The sequence below is a fragment of the Hippoglossus hippoglossus genome, chromosome 7, assembly GCF_009819705.1.
Source record: "Hippoglossus hippoglossus isolate fHipHip1 chromosome 7, fHipHip1.pri, whole genome shotgun sequence".
NCBI classification, from domain to species: Eukaryota; Metazoa; Chordata; class Actinopteri; order Pleuronectiformes; family Pleuronectidae; genus Hippoglossus; species Hippoglossus hippoglossus.
This window is the reverse complement of record NC_047157.1, coordinates 25,436,537-25,461,213: the sequence shown is the minus strand read 5'-3', so window position 1 is coordinate 25,461,213 and position 24,677 is coordinate 25,436,537.

The window sequence follows — 24,677 nt, the reverse complement described above, 5'->3', positions numbered from 1 at the left end:
CTTGGAGATCGCTTACATCAAAGCACCAATCAAAAACTGGTGCAGATATAATTTGTCATCAGGGATTTCCTTCTGGAGAATTATAGAGAAGATACAGGCCGATCGATACTATGGATTTTCACTGCAGTGGCTGATTGTCCAATTGCCGTGAAACATGTACCGAGATAAAAGGCCACGCCTGCCATTTTGTAACGGACTGCCGAGTCAGCATAGGGCTTGTCAGATACTTATAGGCTGCTGTGATAGAAAATTATCATGCTGCAGTGTCCAAGTACTATTTAACACGTTTTCCCTCCATGGGACGTGATTCATCACGGATCTCTGCTCTCTCTCCCCCCCCCCTCCTCCTCTGCTTTTGAGGAGGCATCACTCTGCGTCATTGTCAAGTGCGGCTCTGGCCACACATGGATGGTATTTAAAAGGAGCAGACACACACGGGTGCCAGTGCGATGGGATCCCTCCGCTGGAAGATGTCGCCCGGAATTAGGAGAAGACGTTGGCGGAATGTGTTAAATCCCCCGAACGCCACTCGTGGCTGACCACTTGAAGCGTTTACCGCTGATTTTTTAAAAATAAATCCTAATCATATCAGATTAACTTCGCCAAAAACAAGAAGAAGATGTTCTGGAGGATTTTGAAGAATGTGTGCTTTTGCAGGAGACGTCCCAAAAGTGAAGCCAAGTCATCTTAACCCCCCCGGTGACCCCCCCCCCCCCCCCCCCCCCGCCGCTGCAGCATAGGTCATAAACCCCGTCTCCTCCATGTTAGCAAGTAATAGGATGGTCACTTTTGGTTGTTCTTATCATGCAAGTGTTTATTTTTGTATAAATCTAGTTTTAATTAGTAGTTTGAGGCTAAACAAATGTGGTTAAACATGATTGTGCAAGCTTATGTATTTTATTTTGTATATCAGGGGAAGTAGAGGAATGTCGTCCATCTTTATCTATATATATCTTTATGTCGTCATTTTTATACATAGTTTATTGCCACGATGAGGATTTATGTTATATAATAAACATATTTATGTCCTCGTCAGTTTGAATTGTATAAACCTTTGGTCACTTTTCATCTTGAGCGTTCAAACAAATACAAAAGAAGCAAACTAAAGACATTCCAATCAACTTCAGGTGAACTTTGTGTTTAAAGCCAAATGTCATGATGTTAACACTCGAACTTGCTGCTGCACAAAGCTGAAAGCTGGATGTTTGGAGTAAAGAGAGACGTCCTGATCCACATCCATGATATCAGGCACATCTCAATGTATTGATATAAAGTTCTTCAGATTCTGATCCGTTCTTAACGGTTCTCCGCTGAGTTCCGTCCACATCTTCCTGCTGCTCTTTTGTGACTCCAGTTAAACGCACTGTTTCGAGGAGTGGAAGTTTTAGTGAAATGGAAGTTTTCATGCAGCCGCGCGTCGGAGAGGTTAGAGATACAGATGGAAGGATAGAAACTCGATGAACGGGGAAGTGTTTCTCCTGGAAGAACATTTTTTGGGGGGGGGAAATATCTGTCAGACGGACAATACCCTCGCGTCAATACCCTCATGTCACAGAATGAACACAAGCTCCTCAGAGTAGGTGGGCACTTGTACCGCGGAGCGCTGAACGGAGCCCGGGACACGTCTGTCTTCGTTGTATTTGCCAAGCCGGTCTCCAGACTGAGGGCAGCGACTTATAGGGCGAGATGCCAGGCAGAGAAAATGAGAGGCTGCAGCTCAGTGACAGAAGCAATGACCCTCAACTCCACCGTCTCTTACTGTTTACGGATGTGCTGTTGCTATAACGACCCTCTTTTAGAGCCGTGCAGCCGCTGCACAACGTCGTGTTTTCATGTATTAAGGGAGAGCTGGCAGCGTTTCCCATCGGGGGGGGGGGAACCAAAAGGTTGAGGAGTCAAGAGTTTGTGGAGCAAGAATCCACCAGTCAGAGTTTTATTTCTCCTGCAGCGCGAGATGGAGACAAAGTTTAAACGTAACGAAACATAGGAAGATAAAGAGTTTTTCTCGATATGCTCAGTGGAATAATCCTCTGATCGAATTCAGTTGTTACCCCAGATTTTTGTTTTTTATATTTATTTTAATGAGTTGAAAGAAACATGAAGGTGATGCAATTTCTTACCAAAAATAATTCTAGGTTCAGTTCAACATTTTCACTTTTATGGTGAAAAGCAACGGAGACGAACCACGTAAAGAATCCTCAGTAGAACACATCCGTCCTGCTTCTCCCTGAAAAGACCATCAGCAGAAAACTGGAATTTCTTCCATGTAGGGATGGTTCAGTATATTTGTTTTGCGTTAATGCATTAATAAGATAATTGTTTATAGGGTGAACCTCGCCGCTCGCCCACTGTCTGCTGGGATTAGCTCCTGCTCCCAGAGGGCGACCCTCAAGCAGGATAGATAATGGATGCATGAATGTACATATCTGTCTGTATGTGTAGATTAAACAGCTCTGAATCTAAATCTAAGTCACACCACCTGTTTTAGACGTATTGCATAGAGCCTGAGAATGTTGCTGTCGATCTCTGTACATGACACTATGCAGTATATTCTGTATTCTTATGAGTATCTCTTGCTGCTAATATCGCAAATTTCCCCTTTGTGGGATGACTTGAGCATCATCTTATCTTATCTTGGTGAAAAGAGCTAAATCAAGGCCTCAATGTTACAAACTCTGACTCAGGAACAATTTCCCAAGTAGCCAAAGCAAATCAGAGGCCGGACCGAGTCTCCTCGAAAGGTCAAAGGTCAACTAGAACAAAGTTTACCATCGAGTTGTGTTTTTTTTTTTTTTGTCCTCCCTCCTCTGTCGTCCCACCCGCTGCCTGTCTGGGATGACGGGCGTGTGGATGAGTGTTTTGGGAAATATGCGCGGCGAAATGAATTCGCACTGTAAGGTAATGAGGACTTGCATGAGCTGTAATTGTTATTATTGCCAGACACAAATTGAAAAGCATAACCTGTCTGACACCAGCTATCAGTTGTCATTATGTGGGAAAACATGCCCTCATTGCAGATAGCTGTCTGTTGACACCCAAAGTAATTGAGGAGGTAGTCGAGCCGCTGAAGGCTCTCAAAGGGGAGGACGAAGCACTTGATCAGAGCATTTTTATGTCTTCAGAGATGATTTGATTTCACGTAATGTCTATTTTACAGCCAGATATGCCATTAATTTGCATGATAGCGAGCCAAAATGTGACATTTTTATTTAGACGTCCCCACAATGTTTGGAGAACAATTGGGCGGTGTTTTTTCTTCTGTCAGTCTTTCAGAGCGGTGGCGTCTCATTATATCATATCTAACAGAGCAGTGAATAGCTGCCTCTCTCCTCACATTGCTGTGTCAGGTCAATGTGCCATTTTTTAAGTGGTGACGGGAGAGAGGAGGTGGTGGTGGTGGTGGTGGTGGTGGTGGGTGGGGGGGGTTTGTTGTTGACAGCGAGATGATGATTTCACACTTAACTCTTTGTTGTTGTTTACCAACAGCAGACACTAACACCAGAAACAAAGAAACGACTTTAGCCTGCACATTACGCTACGTCCTACATCATCTGGACAAAGGTACGGAGGGTTTACTGCAGTTTTTGCTGCAGATATCAGGGATCCATGATATGAAGGGACTGTTTATCTTAAACCTTATTTCCCACCGGTCAAAACAACCCAGGGACACCCACTAACATCTGGCTTGTGTCTGCAGTAGGGAAACAATCGGCGTTCAGGCCCCGGGTCAAATGACTCTGCAGCAGACACGGGTTTATATCGGCTCTGAGCGGCAATGATGGAGACGTGTAACCCGGGTGAACGCGTTAATTTGGCAACACAGCGAGCTGAAAAAACAGAAAGTCCAATACTTGCATCATAAAGGAGTTAATTAGTGGATTTACTCAAGTTTCAAAACCTGCGTACACCTTCTAATGTTGGTGTAAATCCTGTCTTACTCTAATCTTATCTTGATGTATCTGCAGGTGCAATATATAGAGAGAACGTTTTCTCGCCACACATCTGCAGCACAGGTCGCCGCTCTCTCCCCCGTTAGCTCCGGCTGGCAAACCGGGCAAAAAGTCTGCGTTCGGTGCCTGAAGCGCTGAAGCGAGAACGAGGGGCTTCTTTCCCATGAACTGGAGCCAAGTGGCAGCACTTAAGGTGAAGGGCCGAGGCGCTGGAGAAGTAATTTAATCTGAGGCTCTGCCCAATTCCCTGGGCGGCCGAGTTTAAGAAAGGTCACGGCGAGAAACAGGCACCGGTGACCCCTTCCCAATTACGGGCGCTACAGCAGAACATATCACAGCACCGTCCAAAGTGACAGTCATTTAGCAGCAACTCATCTGAGGGGAGGAAGTGGGAGATGGATGATAAGGAAATAAAAAATGATTTGCCAGGACCTGTTAGCCACTTCTCTACACAGGCCTGCTGCTCCCCCAGCTCCTCCCTGTCTTCCTCACACACACTCCCCCACCTCCCTCTCTCTCTCCCTCTCTCTCTCCTCTCTTGCTCCATCTCCCCCCCCCCCCACCCCCTCCTGCCACCCCTGCTGCCCATCTCCCTCCTGCTCCACAGACACGTGACAACTCCGCATGATTATTGGCGCAATCACTCATGTAACAGCCTGCCCAGCTTTCCGTGGGGGCTCCAGTATTTGTCACTGTCACTTCCCCAAGTGCTCCGCCATTGTCTTGGAAATTGTATGTGTAAGGCAAGAGATGCCTGTGACCCACTTCGACAAGGGAGCCAGCGATGTGAGGGTGCTCATCACACAAAAAAAACAGCAGTTTGATGTGTCCTATTATGTGTCCCAGCAAGAGCCATAAATAATTGTGACAAGTTTTTTTGTTGCGCGTGAAAGTCCTTGACTCTGCCTCCTGTTCCAGCACCTCCTCTCTCGTAGGGAGACGCTGCCAAGCACCCCTGATGATAGATGGCACGGTGCAGCAAATGACAACGGGATAGATTTTTAGTTTGTGCTTTGGAAAGGATCAGTAATGGTGCTTTGCTGTACAAAGCAATAAAAGAGAAGGACAAGAGACAGAGGGGGGGAGAATGAGGGGGAAAACAACAAAAAAGAAAAAAATCTATGGATGCCGGAGAGGGAAGAATGATGGTCGGTGACGCATGATTTTTGGTCGTTTTGAGCGCCTGGATATATGAAATCAGGCTTTGTCATGGCGGAGCGGCGGCGTGGAATTTGGCCGCTCGCGACGAAAACAGACATGAAAAATGCACGAAAGGCATTTTGCTGTATTACATTGTCCACGACCACTGAGAAAGAATAGTCCAACAATAAAAACAAATTGATTTACCTCAGTGCAGCTGCATTGTGTTGTTGTTTTTCTGACAAACAGAAGCTGTACGCAGTTGTTCAACTATTCATTTGAGCACATTGGGTTTTTTTTTTTGCTCTTTGTTCTTTGCCAAGATGTGATTTTCAGACGGCTTAGCAGAGGGAAAAATCTTCCGTGAGAAATCGACACGGACGTTAGATAAAGTACCACCTGCAGGTCCCGGGTGCCAGGCGGGCAGGATACCGGCAGACAGTATGATCAGTCATGGTAATGAGTGCAGGTCTGGCATACATGCACTGAATTATATGACTTTGAGGCCTGGGCACCCTCAGACCCGGGCCTCCGCCATTACTTCAACCCCGCGCTCGCCTCTTATCTCCGAGTCAAGCTGTGAAGTTTTTACTGGGCCATCATTCCACCTTCCTCCCGCTCTAAATTGTTCCACCTCCTCGGAGAGGGACGGCGCGTTGCAGTCAAATTAAGGCTCCGTCCATACGTCTATGTTTTCTGTTGTTTAGACCCGTCTCCGCTCACAAGCGTTTTGGCTCAGTACGCAGTTTTAATTCCCAGATCACGTGCAGAGAGAGAGAGAGAGAGAGAGAGAGAGAGAGAGAGAGAGAGAGAGAGAGAGAGGCTGCAAATGAGACGCTTGTGATTGATTATCCACGTCGTGTTGTACACCGGCAGCCGAGGTTGTTTTCTGCTGGAAGTGGGTCATGTGATAGGAGCCTGACGAATCAGCTGCGTCAGCACGCGGTTCTCTGTTTCTGTCCCTCCAGACTAAAACGCTGCCCTTGAGTTTTCAAACTAAAACGAGGCCAGCGTCGTCTCTTCCTCCACGTGTTAGCGTCTCTAAAACTCCAGAGCGGCGTGGACGCCGGGCGAATCCGGAGCAAAGTTGACGCCTATTTGCACCAAAACATGCACAGATTAGTTGTTTGCTTGAACTAATATGCGGGAGCTTCTTTTGCCTGAATTCCCCAAGTCAACAATTCAAAGCTTTATTTATTTTAACCCTTATAAACAAATGAAAAGTGAGGATGTAAGCGACGCGGCGGCGTGTGAGCATGTTTGTGCTCATGTTCGCCTCCTTCAGTTAACTGCGGACACATTTGCTAATTGTATTCTGCTTCCTCCATCACAATTATTAATTTATCTCCTAAGACCACTGCGGCAGTGATGATCATTCATGTCACCGCATCCGATAGTTAAGAAGTGGGCTTCCGTAAAAATCCATCATGTACATCAATGCACATTACTGAGGTAATTAAACAGGAGGTAATACTGCCAGATATCGTAAAATATCAAGGGGTGATCATACACCCCTCTGCACTGTACGGCCTCAGCACATGGACGGTGAGGGATCAGCTGCAGGAACTCCCAACACACGGATGTAAATGTAATTTGTCTATTTTAGAGTATCTGTATCTTACCCTATGAAAAATACTAATTATTTGAAATATACTGATTACAGCGAGCCCAGAAAGTGGCATTAAAATAATTACTTGTGAGCCCTCTCAGAGTTTGTACATTTAGCACTGTACCACCATTAGGAATAATCTGTCCAATTAAAGGTTGTGTAATTAATTAAGTGCACGTTCTGTGAAGAGGAGAGGGGAAAGAGGATTTATCAACCTGCTGAAATATGACCTATCTTGTCCAAAAGACTAATATGTTTAAACAAAAGATGAAAATTGATGACAACATTATTTGCAACAAAATGCTCACTGTGCAACTATGATGCATCTGCACTTGTATTCGGCTTCGTTGCATTGTCCTCACAAAAGCTGTGATGTATTACCCCCGGCTGCCTGGCAGTAACTTTCAATGAAGGGCGCTTTACCTATCCAGTGAAACCGTCTGTTACTTTATCCCACCTTCACATCTCGGGGCCCCGCGCTGTATTAGCATCGTCGGACGTTGTTTTTTTTTAACGTGTGGAATTGCACACGTGAAGTCAGTGGCGGTGGCGGCACATGATGTGGCGAGGAGCTGAGGCGGCGTGTTGGCGCTGAGTGGACATCCTGATACCAACCGCCCAGAAGTGTAGTAGAGCAGAAAACGTCTCGCTGTGCAAAACCTGTCGGGTCATTTCTGTTGTAGCAGGAAGTTTTGAGCCAATGTCCTCTGTGTGTGTCTGTGTGTGTGTGTGTGTGTGGGGGTGTGTGTGTGTGTGTGTGTGTGTGTGTGTGTGTGTGTGTGTGTGTGTGTGGGGGGGGGGGTGAGCATCTGAGAGAATGAGCAAGATGCCAAGTGCACATTCTTTCACCTGCCGTTACACTTGCCAGCTTCACATCCACGACCTCGATCAACACTTCGGGAACAAGCACCAATATTTTTTGGGGGCAAATTGCTGAAAATGTAAAAAAAAGAAAATATCTTAATGCTAAAGAAAGGAAATAAAAACATAAACTCTGGATCTGCCTCTTTGTGCTAAATTGAAAGGGCTCTTTTCTTGGCCCGTCTCCCATTCCTCCCACCAGGTTTACTGGAAATCTGTTCAGTGGTTTCTGTGTCATGATGTCAAATAAATAAACAAATGAAAACATAACCTCCTTGTCGGAGGTAAAAAACTAAATCAAGTGGTTCCATGACGTATTATATAAACTAGTTAAAGAGACTAATCCTCATCCATGTTACGGGTTCTTCTCAGGTCTCATCCCTCCATCACAACAACCGGTTTTAATAATATTGGTAAAAATCGGATAAACTGAATTATTAATTTGTCATAAAACACAGACCTAAACAGTAGGGAATCGAGATCAGAGTATTATTCACCCAAACTCATCAGAAACGTTAACACATGAACGTATTCTTTCTTTCTCTTGTATTTTATTTAAGTCCCATAAAGGTGTGTGGGTGGGTTATACTGCAGCCAGCCACCAGGGGGTGATCCTTTTGGAAGCTGTCATGTCGTCCATCTTTGCGGATCAGGCACCTTCATCTTTAGTGACACAGAAAAAACTTGATCATATTCATATGTGTGTAAGTTTCTTGAACAACTAAAGAACAGAAAGAGGAGCAGGGTCATATAATGAGCCCACTTTTCTGTTGTGATTTCACAGGTTACAGTTTGAGCCCCGTGGCCCCTGTGTGCTGGCAGGGTGGGGGGGTGGGGGTGGGGGGGGCTGGTGGTACCGCCGCCCCTTCCCCAAACCGTCGTCCGGCTGACAGCTCCCAGCCAGGGGAGGGAGGGGGGGGAGAGGAAGGGAGGCTGAGAGGAGCAGGGGACATAAATCCTATGTCCTATTTAAAAAGAAATACTATCCGTGTCAGGGAAAGGTGGAATGCCCTAAAATGAATGATAACAGACTCATTAAAAATAACGGCCGCCTAAATGACAAATCGCTCGCCTCCTGAAAAGAGCTCAGGACAATGGCTTCAACAAAGTAAGACCGTGCAGAGCTGAGCCTCCGGGTGTTGCTGCCCCTCTTCCCTCGCCACAACATCAATTAGCAACAACGCCGCCGCGTCCCGTTAGCACGCGGCACGCCACCGGCCCGCTTCAATTTGTCGTTATTACTTAAATTCCAGAAAACGGAATTTGAGTTTTTGAAGAGTAAATCTTTGAAGAAAGTTATTCACGTGTGAAACGCAAAACAAAAACAAACCATAATCCATCTAATTTATTCGACATCAGCTTGCATTTGCAAAAAAAAACGAGAGCCCCAACAAGGACGCTGCTGGTCTGGACACTACAAACACGCCGCCGCCATTAAACACGTCAACCTGGCACCGCTGCTTTAAAGACCAATACCCAGCGTCTGAGACGGATCCCACATTCCTAATGATGACAATGAATTAAGCCTCGACTATCTCCGCACTTTCCAAAAAAAACAAAAAACTGTGCACATCTTTTTCTCGGACTGTAAAGACTCCAGCCAGCGTTCATCGGGTATAAACATTTACATCTGTGTGACATAAACAGATTCCAGCGCTGTAAATACTGCGGAGAAGAGACAGAGCCCGGGCCCCGTCAGAGGGGATGAGGCCGAGCAATGGACGACTCCGGCGAGTTGGCTGACTTCTGAACTGATAGACGTCCACTCCCGAGCGCGCTTGACGGGGGCAGACGTGTCCGGGAGTGCACCCTCCCTCTCTGACACCGCCCTCCCCCCCCCCCCCACCCCCCCACCAGCGTCCTCCTCTGTAAACACTGGCATTCCACACGCATGAGAACATTATTTAACGAAAGCTTCGTCAAGCATTCAAAGGCCTGCGATGACATGAGTTATGTGGCTCACCAGGAATGGTGTGTTTCACGTCGCTCTGTGAATCATGAGATCTGCTCTGTTTAGAAAAGAGATGCATGCAGTCAGATTAGAGGAGGACGAGTGGCAGCGCGGCCCCGAGAACCAGGAGGACGGGACGAGTCGACGTTTTCAAGAAAAAGTTGCAGCTCTAGATTCTTGAATTTTGCAAAAACACATTCACGCAGCGGTTTGTTTTTTATAAAATCCCGTCATTCACACGCTGCCGGCACAGACGTGTGGGGGTTTGGGACAGTTTGGCATGTGGACTGGAGGAGATGGGGATTGAACTACCGACCTTCTGGGTCGTGCACGACCTGTTCTACTCGCTGAGTTTCTGTCCCATACACAATAAAAAGATTCACGTTTAAGACGCCTTTCTTAAAACGAGAAGATGAAATGTCGATTACCAACATAGACTGTAAATAAAGATGGACGACACAGCTCCACTTCCTCCCACTATAAAGAAATAAGACCAACATAACCCGGATATGGAAGCTGACATCTTCCGTGCGATAAGAACTAACATAAGAACTAGTTTTTTTAGTTCGGATCAGTTTGGTCCATGTCCCGTCTGACATCAGGCAGGTTTTATGACGTGTACTGCAGCCAGCCACCAGGGGGCGATCAAGAGGCTTTGGATTCACAAGTCGTACATCTTACTGAGTTTACAAAGCTCTTTCATTTTAATTCCCAGTTCAGCCAAACTCTCACGTCTTTATGTTTTTGATTGGAATTTACAGGTTTTTCTTGCTCAGCCAATTTGTCGCTGTGCCTGTGCTCTTCTTATTATATATTGTATATTTATATTTTGATGCATATGAGAACAAATCTATTCTGTTTATTTCAGGGATTCACTCGGAGACAGAGGAGCCGATCAGGAGACTTTTCACAGAAGCAAACAAAGGTAACTTTACGTTTTATATGAAACTGTGTCTGAGGTGTTTCTGCCTCTTGGTTTGTAAAACGCACATCTTTTCTTTTTTTTTTTTTATGTTGTGTCCATCTCGATTCTGTCAGTTTGCATTTTCAGTAAATGACTGGAGAGGTCACTTCTGTACGGACGCTGTAATGCAACCAGATATCACGTTCTGTGCCCAGTGCGTTTAAATGTGCCGCAGACAACGACCCTTGTCGTCTCCGAAACGGAAGCAGTTTAAAGAAACGGTACTTTGAGAGAAGTTGCGGACGAGCGGGAGGAGGAGGAGGAGGAGGTGGAGGAGGAGGAAGAGGAAGAGGAGGAGGAGGAGGAGGAGGTGGAGGAGGAGGAGGAGGAGGAGGACGGCGGTTTTCGAGCCACTCGGAGCATTTGTGCGGCTTGATTATACAAAGCGACGCTGTGATAAGGCTTCATTGAAATTTACAACGAGCAATCTCCACCATATGGACTCGCCAAATGGAGATCACAGACTAGCAAAAGCAATCAGCTTTTTAATTAACAGAATTAACAGTGCGATGTTAAACCATAATGACAGCAATAAAAACAGTTGATGTGACAATCAAAGTGCACCAAAAACATTCATAACCATTATTTTCATTAGTCTGAGGGAAAGACAATGGCAGGGAGTGGGATTATATTGGAGAGGGATCGCAGACCCCCCCCCTGTAATCACACTTGAATTAGCTGCAGATACCGCAAACAGGCCGAGAGGCTGTAAAACACGGGGGTCACACAGAACCTCTCATTTAGGTTTATCTTGGACACTTCATTTGATGATGTCGATGCAACAACAAAAGGAAAAGTTTCTTGCGCTTTTTTGAGATGTTCCTGAACGCGAGACGAGCCCCGAGTCGACAAAGTTTGTCCGATCGGCAGAGATTCATCTTCCAAACTGCCGCCGCTGCATTACAGCCAGAGATCTGATCAGCCACCCGACGACTCTGGCAGGAAAATAGCAGTTTATTGACCATAAAACATGTGCGGTTACACACAGAAGCACAAAACGCACGTCCACATGCTTACACTCGCACAAATATAACTGCACACACACACACATGCACACACACAGAGCGACACCTTCGCACACATGGATGAACCGTGGCACCGCGGCGAGGGCCAGACCCCCGGCAACAGCACACAAAAGAAAGTCAAATTATTAGAAATAATGAAAAGCCATCAATAAGAATTCTGCAGAGACTCATTTCATTCTGTTGTCAACAGCGCTTTTCAGCCCATTATTTTCTGTAAATGTTAACATCGCCGAGCCTGCCTATTGATTCTATTATTTTTGACCTTGCATTAGTGTCGGCTAATCTCGCGTGCTATAAAATTTCATTTCATAGTGAAAAATACTCCGAGGCCCTAAGGGTGAGTTATACACAGGTTGTGGCACCCCTGGGATTCATAAGTGCACATGCGGGTAAACAAACCGTACATTTAATGTTTCTTAGATGAGTGAGCAGCGCTGGGGGTTTTTCATTTCTCCCCAAACCTCCAGGTTTTTTCTCCTTTTTCTTTCCATGTGAGGTGAATCAAACTGAGGGCGGAGGTGCAGAGGCTCCATGTGGGAGGAACGTGAGGATTCTTCCAAAAGCAATATAGGATTTTCTCTGCTGCACACGGGCCGGAGAAGGATTCAGGTCGAGGGAAGTCAAATACCTTCTTCTTTTTTTTTATATTTCAATGCATAAAGGAGACGCTGCTGAACGTTGTTAAATTGTTGGTTCCTTCAATTTTTTTTTTTTGCTCTCGACCCGAGCTTGACCTCGGGAAGAGAACAGGGAGGAAGTGAAGCTCCGACTCTCAACAGACCTTTAACTAACTGACGCGTAATAATACTCAGAAGTAGGATAGTAAAGTAAAAAATAGACGTTTTGGTGTATTGATCAAAGTTGCGGCCCTCAGGGGCCCAGATCCATAAAGTATTACAAGTAAACATACATCATTCTATCTAATGAATATATCTAGATACACAGAAAAGGTACTTTCATACAGAGTAAAGCAAGTAGAGAACTTTATCTAAGCGGAGACATATTGTTATACTTTCAAATGTTAAATTACAGCAACGTGTATAAAAACCTCTTTAAAAATGTCTCTCTGGTTTTATGTTGATGAGATTTGAATATAAACTGTATGTTGTCATATTTGCAGAGTTACTGAATCTGTATTTTGTGACTTTCTGCCAGATTATTGTGGAAATATTCAAAATTCAAATCACACAAGTTAAATCAAGTTTACAACAACAGCAAACTGCATCATCAAAGTTTCTCCATCAGCGAAATCTGAGTTCCAACAATGCTATACTTTAATTTGAGGGTTTTTTGGTGACATGAAGCCAAATGTGGGAAATTTAATCTTTGGGACCATGAATGATTAAACTTCCACTCGTAGAAACTTTGCTCCCCCGTGAAATATGACTCAGTTTGTGAGGAGGTCGAGTTAAGTGATGAAATGGATGAAGCATTAACTCTGTGCTGTTTATAATCGGACTGGAACTGAAACACGACCTCAGACGTCTGTGCTGGAGTTAAAACAATTATTAACTTTTGTGTTAACTTCTAAACAAAGATGTGTTCAGTTTCTGTCGCCTTCGATACCAAGATTCACGTCTTTGTTCCATTGTTCCCATTCGATCTAATTAGATTTGTGTTCACGTTGTAATTTAACGAGCGCACCAAAGAATGTGTCTGACATACGTGCGTCCTGTCGCACACTGTACGTGACGCGATACGTGACATTGATTGACTTACAGGCGTGGGTCTGATGGTAACCAGTCCCCAAACCAGTTTGTGGATGAACTGGTTCCCTTCATTGTTGTATAATTATGGTTTTGCTACCAACAAAATCAACGTCGGTCTTTATACTTTACCGCTTCTTCGATTTGTTTGGTGACGTCTCAACTTCCGGAATTTGGTCCAAACGATTCAAAAAAATCTAATTAAATTTTTGGCAGTAAAATGAAAAGTCCGAAGGGTCCTGCCCCAACAAGGAAGGGATGAAGGCATGAAGGTCAGCTCTATTAATAATTAGTGAATAAATATATAAACGTAAATAAACCATGCTTTATAACCTGAAATCTTTAATTACCAACGTGTCACTTTCAACTAAAGACGGTTAATTCCCTGGTTTATTTCTCGTCGGTGAACCTGCGCGACACCGTCTGTTGATGGAGACCAGATCCGGTCAGACACTTTGGATTCGTGTGTCTGAACACATCAGAAATCATCCAATCATCTCGTGACATCAATCTGTCGCTGGATCAAACCTGAGCTGTTTCCTCTCAGATCTCCAGAGGAGCTGTGATCGTCTTTGTTCCCTGTTTTTCCTTTTGTCTTGTTTGTTTGTTTGTTTTGTCCAGATTAGTCCACAGATGTGTGTTTATCTATTTTTAATGTCCCCCCCCCCCCTCCTTCCTCCTACCTTATCACACTTTTCAATTTGGGACTTTTGATGCAAACATGCCGGAGCACTTTGCCGCAGCTCCAAAATTAGAGAGCGAGGAAAAGGGAAGGATGGAGGGAATGAGGGAGAGAGGGAGAGAGGGAGAAAGAGAGAGAGAGAGAGAGCCAGTGATTTTCCAACTGTGGATGCCTGTGTTCTGGGTGTCACTTTGGTTAATAATCTCCTACCAATCCTTCAACTCGCGTGCACGTTCAGGACGCTTCAAACCATGAAAACAGCTGGCTTTGTGCAGCCCAACTGTCAGAGTCTCCTTTGCTGTCGATGATGGAAATATCAACCCAGTGAGCCGTGAGTGGACATCTCAATCTGAATCTCTTCAGCTCAGCTAAACCACCGCCCGCCCGCCGCCGCCTGCCGCCGTCCTCCCACTGATAATTCATACAACATACCCTCGCATTAGGGGCACGCTGAACCCTCCCTCCTCCCTGCAGTGATACACAGGCAACATCAAGCGCAGTAATTCTGTTAAACGTGGAATTAGATGGATGGTGTGAAATACAATCGTCCTATTCTGGCATCCACTCCTTTTAAAGATGGTAAAGAAAGAAAATGGGATTTAACGAAGGGACGCAGCGTGTTTTCCACACAGCCGCAGAAATGACCTCCATCTAGGGAAGGAGCAGCTTAGCGTTGATACCATCAAGCGAACACAACAACATCAGTCTTTTGTCAGCTGTTACTACATTATCCTGCTGCTCTCAGTTGCGTTTGCCAGCATGCGCTCAACCTGCCCATTTGTTTTAATCACCACAGCAAAACTCCCAAAAACAACAAGGGAGCGACGCGAGGCGTGGCGTTCCGTGGGAATCCGGATCAACATGCGTGTCCAAACATTTCACATGCGTCAAACAAAAGAAGGTCTCAGGATCTATTTGGAGTACCTGGCCCTCAGATTTATGAAGCAGACGGAGCAGATTGCAGCGGATGTTTCAGGAGAGAGGCGGAAGGAATGCCGTGTTTGTTTTCCTTCTCCGGACCACCATTATGTGTTTTCAATACGATGCGAGTCGGAGATAAGAATTAAAGAAGTCCCCGGGGCTCATCCAAGTTTAACAAAGCACCAAGGACAGGCAACCTTAAGGCCACACAGCGCGACAGTGCTCCTCCTCATGGAGAATGTAATAAATAAATGAGCAGATGAGTTTGGTTTCTGACAAGTGAGGGACATGGTTGCTCCCTGTGCATTTTTGATAGTGATCTAATTCCTCTGGCAGGCGTGGATGTTGATTAAATCAGAATGTCAGCCACTTGACAAGACAAGACACAAGCCGGCGTGGAACCTGTTTGAACAGCGTGAGCCCGTGCGAGATGGCCGGGGAGATTTGCAACGCTGCACGGCCGCTGAACCCCGCGCGCCGCCCTGTTATCGTCGCTTCCCACAACATGTCCGCAGAGAGACAGGCAGGCAGACGGAGAGAGAGAGAGAGAGAGAGCGAGAGAGCGAGAGAGAGAGCGAGAGACGTGGAGGAATCCGCCGAGGCCCAGCTCTTCTGTTCCCTCTCAGGGTGACATCAGCCCCCTGACACTCCGGGTAAACAGACGGGTGTGATGGCGCGGCCGTGTTCCCTTTCACTCGCACGTGCTCCGCGCCTCCATCAAGTCTCCCTGACAATCACGGAGCCGGAGGCAAGACATACGTGCGTGCCGAAATCACAGGGCCCCCCGTAATTATGGGGACGAAAAAGCCTCGAACGCCGAGCGAGACTCACTGTATGAAACGGCATCAATGGGAAATCAGAGCGGAGAACGCTCGGGGTTGGTCTGTCGGCGGCGGCGCACAATAGGAGTGTGATAACGGGGGAGTTTTCAGAGACAGAAATCGTGGCGGGCAGGTTGCTATTCAGCTGATGAGCGCCCGGGAATCACTGTCTCTGTGGAGAAGCGCTGCTTTCACCCGAATTCAACACAATACCCCGATCATCTGCCACAACATGACAACGCACTCGCGTAAACACACTTTGGGACGAATGCGTCGAGATTCCCGACGCACACACGAAGTTCTGACCTCAGATGTTGTCTGATCAACATTTTTCATGGAATATCTAATTAATTTGTCTCTATTCACATCGTCAACCGGCCTGTTTGTAATGTTGTGTTCTCTCGTCTGTTGATGCAACTTTGTGTTCATCCTACCTGGTTTATCTGCAATGAAGATTTTATATAAAGTCAGTGTTATTCATACAATGACCCCGAATTTGCTTTATCATTGTACACGTTTAGCTTATTTGTTAAGCAACCAACACAATCTTCAGACCCCGAGTTCGAAACATTTCAAAATAAAAAGGTCTGTAAATCAGCTCGACGTAAAAAAAGCCTCGCAGCAGCAAAACAAGCGTTGTGCTTTTACTTTGAAGATAAATTGCCAAACCAGAAGGGATTCTACGAATGTTGGCGATCAGCTCCAGCGATGGCGATCTAGCGGCGACTTTTGAGCTGTAGTTTGACCCAGTTGTCGACCCCGTCTGTAGTTTATCCGAGGAACGTAGAATACGACGTGTTCAACTACTAACATCGAACGAATCTCACGCCCCCAAATCGCACCGGACTCACGCTGCACTTCCCCCGCACCACCAGGTGAGAAGCCGATAGGATGAACGCTCGGCAGTTTGTGGAACCAGTAGGTGGATATTTATCCCGAGTGTTGGATGGAAATTTGGCACCGAATGAAACAGGAATCGTTGGGGCGGCTCCCCCCCCCTCTCCTCCCGCCTCCCGTGCACCTCCCCTGCGTGCACGGCTCCAAGGAGGTCAAAGTTACATGTACAGAGTCACTCCACTAATCTCCTTTGTCACTCATAAAATTTACACAACATCTCCCTCATGGAGGCCTGTCAGTTTGCTGCTGCCTGTGGCTGTCAGAGAACACAGATAATTACTCGGAGGGATCAGAGAAGGCCTTGATTATTTATAGGGCTGGATGTCTGAAGAAACAAGAAGAAGCTATATGCTGCTTTGAATGATTTCCTCATCAGTAATAATATAATACAAGATTATTATTGTTTTAAAGAAATCTTCTTTATGGTCTTAAGTTTTGAAAGAAAAATCAAAAATCAGACGTGGAGCACGCTGGAGTCTTTTTTCTTTTTGTGTGTTTTAATAATGATACGGATTTTATTTATTACCCACAGAGGGAAGACTTTTTTTTTTTGTAAAAAGTCTGAAGCGTGATATGAAACTTTTCTGAACATTTAGGTAAATGTAACACGTCCTTTCTGAGTGACAGTTTCTACCGGTGCATGACGAGATGCCCCCCCCCCCCCCCCCCCCCCCCACACACGCTACATCATACTCAGGTCATGGGATTCGAGCGATACCCGGTCAGGCGTCATGAGAAACGTGACGCTCACACACTCCCTGTGTTTGTGTTCATCTCGTTGCAGTGACCTCACCTGCTTGTTTGTGTTTTTCTCTTTCCCATGACAATCCCGTGAATTACACTAAGCCTTGTGAGAGGAGAGAGAGAGAGAGAGAGAGAGAGAGAGAGAGAGAGAGAGAGAGAGAAACAAGCGGCTCGTGATCACGTCACGGTGATTTTTAGATTTTTTTCCAAACCTTCAGATCATTAACAAACTGCTTTTATCTTACATGGAAACTGCTGCTGTGAAGCTGTGGTTTGACCTCCCAGCAGATATCAGGGGCTTTTTAAAAAGCCACTGAAAACGTGCCTGGCTTCAAACCTTTAAAACAACTCTCCATAAATCTGAATTTTCATGGCTAAACAATCAAAGGTCACAGAAAATGTATGCACGTTTTTACGAGAACTTAATTTTCCATGAAAAACAAAGACTAAGCAATTAGTAATAATTAAAATTAGAATATATTAGTGGTAAAACAAAACCTTGGACTGTGGATGTAACGTTATATTGGGTTTAAAATCATTCGTGTTGGAATGATTCAATACCTGCATCACTATCAGCAGCCAGATGTTGACCTTGCATCTTCCTCCAGATGTTGCTCCAGAAATAACGTCCAGCAATTTAGCCTCTTAGCTCCTCTCAAGCTAAACCAATGGATCACATTTTAGTGAACGTGTGACTGAATCCAGCTTCGAGGATATGGAAAGGTACACGTGAAATAATCTTTCCCCCGATCCCCATTAGCTGCAGCATTGCTATACACCGTTAGCTAGCAGGTTATTTAACTTGGGGTCCGAGGAAGAACAGGTCAATTTAGGTTGTTCTAATCAAAGTGTCCATGTTTCTGATAAATCTGGTTGTACTGAATTATTTTGATGATTTAAAAACAGGGTGAAACGTCATGATTGACAGCTGAGTCCGACTCCCGGTTGGTGGAGCGCACGTATCGGCGGAGGCCTCGCTGTTGGGTCGACTCTGGCTGTTATTTAATATTATTGTTGGCTATATTTAGTCAGGGAATTAAACTGGGTTTAAGCTAATCTACATTTTGTGTCCGACCACAATTGTCTCAACGAGGTGCGATTATTCAAAAGAAGCAGGACTCGTGGTCGTGGGCAGATCAGATCAGACTGACAGTGACCAAACAATGATCAGGATTAAGTGTGTTTTTTCCAGGGGGCTTTAAGCCTGGTTAAAACCATCTCCTACCTCCGAGTGCACGTGCCTATTCAAATCTAATGCGCCATTTAAATGCCAGCTTAATAAGAGGTGGCAATTCCGTGTGCAAATCAATTTGATATCTACAGGGACTGAAAAGTGCACATCACACATTACGAGCCAGGATCAAGCTGGGGGCAGGTGCCTCTCTTCTCAGAATTACAAGGAGTTTGCAGACGGATATGAATTTACAATTAGTCTCATTGTGGCGACTTCTTAAGGTTTGTGACAGTGTCTGGGGTTCCACTAAAGGCCATGTGTGCCAAGCCATGAATTTCTTGCGACAGGCTATGATACCAGAGAGGCTATATTTAGGGAGGATAACTAGTACTGCACGGTATAATCTGACATTTGTACCACAAGGGAGTCATACTGCATTGCTCACAAATGACAGTGTCACTGTTGGTTTGTGTCCCCGGTGGAATAGGTTAAAGAGAACAAAACATGTTTTTGCAGTGGAGTGCCGCTCTGCAAGACAGATCTAATAAAACTGTATTTGATTGTGGGGATATGATCTGACTGTGGCTGTCACTGGTGAGTGAGCCCCCTGAGCGTGGAGACAGCAGCAGTCTGCTCGGAAAGGAACAAAGAGTCCCTGGGAGCGGTCTCAGTAGACTCTGAAACAGGAGTCTGCATGACTGGCCTGCTTTTGATGGCTGACTTCAGCAAGGCAGTTCACCTTCCCCTCCACCACTCCGGCCCCCTAACCGGGGACAAAGAGAACGAGGAGGAGTGGAGCCTGCCCATTGTTCCGGCGTTGATGGCTGCAGATGTTCCTAAATTTCAAGTACACGAGGTAAAGCATTTCACTTAATGTGAAGATATTCATGAATAAACATGCAGCACGTCCTGGTGCGACGTAACATTTTTATCAATCTGCGGCCGACGCTTTCTATCGGCAGCGTCGCGTGGTGTCGTAGTTTAAATTATAACGTCAAGCGGCGTATTTGAGTACCTGTCAAATCCTCTTAAAGAAAACAAGCATGATGTAATTCTGTTCAACCAGGCAATTCATTAGCCCAAGTCAAACACTCGTCCTTCTGCAGTTGGCTGCTGTTGTCCTCCCCGGGGACGCGCAGGAGCCACTTACGTCCACATTCACCAAGGTGATCAAACCTGCGTCAGCCTACACCTGCCTCCCCTCTCAGGAGGAACCAGGACAGGCTGCACAACAAAGCTGCGGCGGCGGCGGCGGCGGCACACTTGGGGAGTTCGGCTAACTGCGTCTTCAATCACCACATCTCAGAGCCATCCAAGGATTGCGGGCATTTACAGGGCGGCGGGGGGGGGGGAGCAGGAGAGCACATGGAGGAGTTTGTTTAGGATGCATATTGCACCAGCTGATTGATGTACGAGGAATATTCCAGCCACTTAGCTACTGTAGTGCTCTAGCAGTTATATGACACCTTGCATTTTTCTATAGCGCCTTTGCATACTCTCGCAAAGCACCCTGCAGATGGAGAAACAGTATTGCTAATAAATAGACATGGAATATGAGTGTTGAAGACATCTTTACTGGGAGGCCGTAAAGCCATGTTAGCAGAGGCAGTAGAATATTATACTAGCGAGATGCTCAGTGGAGATTTGGGGATCAGCAATGTGCAGGCTGTTTTTTTTTTTTTTTTTTAAATTATATGTTTGAATTATTTCTTATGGGTGTGCATAATGGCAATATAAATCTTTCTGGGTGTGCAATTACAAAGACTGGCATGGTCTATTCCCCGCTGGGTGATCGCCTGCGAACAATGACATATTACTGGCTGGCCGGCAGTGGTCATTAAGAACTGATATGGGATTTATGGCCAGTCTTTAAACATGAGATGGCATTAAAGAGATTTGAATACAGTCAAAATGGCACAAAGAATCCTGCCTGAGCAAGATGGAGCTAATGAACTGTGCTGGAAAGCAGAGGGATATAAAGTTATTTTGGGTAAAGCCAATTTCTCATCAAGCAAAACGAGTCCGATTTTAATCACGGGTTGTCAGAGCGCATAACAAGCTCGCTGCGTTATTGTGGTTTTGTATCGGTGAAGTTTTATACGGCTGTAATGAGCAAAGTTGAACAATTAATATATTAACGCACGGTTCAATTTGCAGTGACGGAACGCACGCTGAAAAGCAGATGACAATGTATGAAATGTTATAATGTGAAGTATGAAAAGCACGCAGGGCGATTATGTTTTGCGAGGGATCTCAGAAACGATGCAGACCTCGAGAGACGGGCGGGCGTCATCGCAGTCGGTGTTTCTGCTCGATGACAAAAGCTCCTCATAACCACGCTACTAATTTCCAGTGGTAATTAAGGAGTCTTACATTCCACGCGATACCTGCTGAGTGAGTATAAGGAGCTTAAACATCAGATGTGTTCATTGGAAAGTGAGAAATAAAGACTTTGCCTCATCATATTAGTGCCAACCCTTAAAGTGACTGTTTATCATGAGGTAGTGCTCAAGGTTTTAATGAGCTCCTGCCTGTTCTAGTATAATTCCAATTAGTCCCTCCGTCTCGTATAATGGCATGATTACCTTGTGAAGCCTCCATTGTTTTCTCTACAAGCCTTGAAAGGAACCCTGACTATTTTAATCTGTTTCCCAGCGGCAGCACACCTGCCAAGCCAGTTACACCTCCTGCAGGATGATCACAGGTACTGGTTCAGAGGATGGCAGCGCACGAACCCCCCCCCCCCCCCCCCCGGTCACACCTAGTGGATAGATGAGAAAAACGAGTGTTGGAATCCCCGATTCTGACTGCATGCATTTATCTCTCTGTATTAAAGGTGTGTTGCTCGTTTGCAGGTTTATAATTCAGATATGGGGAAGGTGGGGGGGGGGGCTTTACTAGAATAGGTTTACGTCAGAGACTGTGTATGGAGATGAAGGACGTGACCGCGCATGACAAGTGAGGCTGAATTGTCGTGATCGCCCCCTGGTGGTTGGCTCATGTTCGTGTTTGGTTTTTAATTCGTTATTTGATGCTATAACAAACGTTATGATTAACTGCTGAGACCGACTTTCTTTTTGTCGGGCGCGTGAAGCGGTGGGACGTTGGTTTGACACCGTGCACAAACTCTGCCGCCAAATGATGTCAAAAGCACAAGATGGCAGCGTTGGCAATCCTAATTTTTGTAGGCTAAGCAGAGACATGTTGTCCATCTACAATCTGTTAGGTGTCTCATTCTCGGGCAGTCTGCTCTAATTGGCTAGCTGGCCTTCTCCTTCATTGTTTGTAAGTTTAAGAAATGTCAACTTTAGCCAAACTAGCCTAAAGACGGACATGCTACATGCTACTTGGTGACATAGATGTTTATGAAAAAAAATAAAAAGCCAGGGATGCAAACAGCTTCTGGAAGAGGACGGCACAGTAAATAAACTACGTTTGTCCAGATCGACTCCACCTCTTCCTCGAGTCATGACCCCCCCCTGGGTGGAGGTTCATCTCTTTATTTTATATTTATAAAGAGACCTGCAACAATACCGTGCATTTTTTAGTTTCTGTACCTCGGCTCACTCATGTTAACGTGCGTCTGATCTCAGTCGGAGTGATAGAAGATCCCGTTGCCGCGTCGGCCCCTTCACCGAGGAGGGGCCATTACCTCAATTCTGGTCGCTGCCATTTCAGAAGCAGCGAGGGGAAGAAGCTATTTCTGATCAAAACCCAGGCGAGAGGAGAATCAGTCATTAGCAGCAGACGTTTGCGCTGTCATCTTGTTTGGACAGCCCGTGGCTCCCACTTGACGACAGTCCTGGTTCCAGGGGAAACGCGCCCGCCTCGTTCCACATGACGCTGATTTACCAAGAAACCCACCGCACGACCCAGATGACGCACGGCTGGTGTTTCTGTCGTGAGGAAATATCGTATATAGTATAACGTCTTTAAATAACTTCACCCAAATGATTAATTGAGCTAATGCTGCTGATTCCCACACATTGTTGCCGGTATCGGAGCTGATCCGGATCTCCGAGGCCGGCGTCATGCCCGAGAAACGCTTCGTTCAAATCACTCTAACGGGGTATCAGCTGCAACGTGAACAATAGGCAATAACCAGAACCTAAAACTGAATTTAGATTTCTCTCTCAGATTTGACACTCGCGCAGAATAAGAGACAGGAGGGAGGAAATGGTAATCTGCAAGAAAACCCTTAAAAGAATCAATTTGGCAAGGTGTCTGAAAATGTGACTTTATCCGGCACTGTGATTCCGACTGTCTCCCGTAAGAGTGGGATGACTGTCTTTCTTCCCCGCTGACAGGCAGACCCAGGCCAAATTGACAGTTCTTTAAAGCGCCTGACAGAAAGCCGCATTAATTAAGTCATTGCTGGACTTTAATTGTGTTAAGAAGTTGAAAAAAAAAAATCTAATATGAGAAAAGGTTACCAAGTCCTCCGTGGTGTCAGATTTTCTACTTTCTATGAATATTAATGTGCCTAATGAAGACAATCTTCGCTTCATCTCCCCATTGTTCTGTATTCAGGTGCCAAGCTTTCACAGCCATTGATTTGTTGTTAAAGAACAAATATGTCATGGGAGAAAATGACTGCCACGTCCTTTATCTTAAATTTATCAAGAAAAACGCCTCTCTTCTCAGTTGAAGTGCAGATTTTATTTTTTTTTTGTGTTACTCCAAGACGATTCTAGCTGAGTGAGTGTCATGCGAAAGTTGTCAAGGTGTGTTCGGGTGTTAATTAAATGTAGTAAGCCAATTTTGCTTCTCCGCCGTGAACAGGGAACAAAGAGGAAAATTCCGACTTCACGACGTGCGGCGCTCGACAAATAAACACACGAAGCCGCCAAAGCAAACCGAGTCTTTGTCTTTAGCCAGTGGCGTAAAACTATTGAGCTCTCAGCCTCCAGCACTTCAGCATTCAGGGCAAAAAAATATATTTGTTTGTGCAGATAAAGCTCGTTGAATGCTATCAGGGCAGAAAAGAGCAAACGTGTGTGTGTGGGGGGGGGTGGATCTCGATGGTGATGAGCCGCTAAGGTGCAGCCGCCTGCCACTGCTGGCAGATAAAGTCATGTGATAAGATATTTGATGGCAAGTTACAAGTTCTTTGTGCCTGCCACGGAGCCCGTGGGGGGGGGGGGGGGGACAACACCGAGCATTCCCCATACTTCAATATTAACCGGCCATCATGATTGCCAGGCATATTGAAGAGACAGAAATTCAAATGAACCTTTCTCTCTTCCCCCCCCCCCCCCCGTGATAAGACGACCTGAGTCCTTGTGAAAGATGAGCTATGGCTATTTCTGGAGAACGAAGTGCTCGGTCTCGCCACAGGGCAAACCCTGAATAGCCAGGGTTGGAATTACTTGAAAAGAAGGACTGGCTGATGTACTTGGCACTTGTCATTGAAGGAGTGTCTTTTGTTCACAATGCCATAGATCTCCATCTGAAGGAAGCCGCACAAAGGGGCTCATGTATTTGTGAATCCTTCTGTGAAAAATTAACACACACACACACGCTACGTTACAGAGGGGGAGAAGGATAGTGTCTGAAAAATAGTTTTTTGCAGCATCTCATCTGAATTTTGCTCTTTAAATTCGGGGGGGGAAACCTTAGCGACTTTTTAGTTTTACTCCCTCAGAATGTCCTTGTCTCGGATGGTTGTCGAAAACGAGAGGAGTCACCGCGGCTAATTTATTATGTGGCCTGCGTGTACACAACGTGTGAAGGATGTTGGACGTCTCTTTTAATGCATCCGACAGAGACGACTTCTTTCTGATGTCGTGCCTCTGTGCATGTTGTCAATGAAGTTCACAATGTCTCCCACCAGAGGACACACACACAGACACACACACAGACACACACACGGAATGAGAGGACGGATCACTCAGAGCCGTCCTGAGATCAGCTCTCAGACATCATCAATTTAACACTTCTCTCAAGGGGAACTGTGGTTTTATGTTAAAAGAGTGTATGGTAATTCAGGACACGATAATTTTATTCATTTAATTTGATGAATTAGTGAGAATCTGCAAAACTTTTCAACTCGAGAATACATGTAATTCACTTTCAGTCACTTTAAGGCCCAATAGTCTCCTTAACTCAGTTCGAGCTTCACCACATTAAACACACTTATACATATCAGACTTGTAAATGTGTCTGATTTTACTTTTTCATAAAAAATCTGTGAATTATTTCCTGGGAAATCAGTGATATTATCAAAACACGC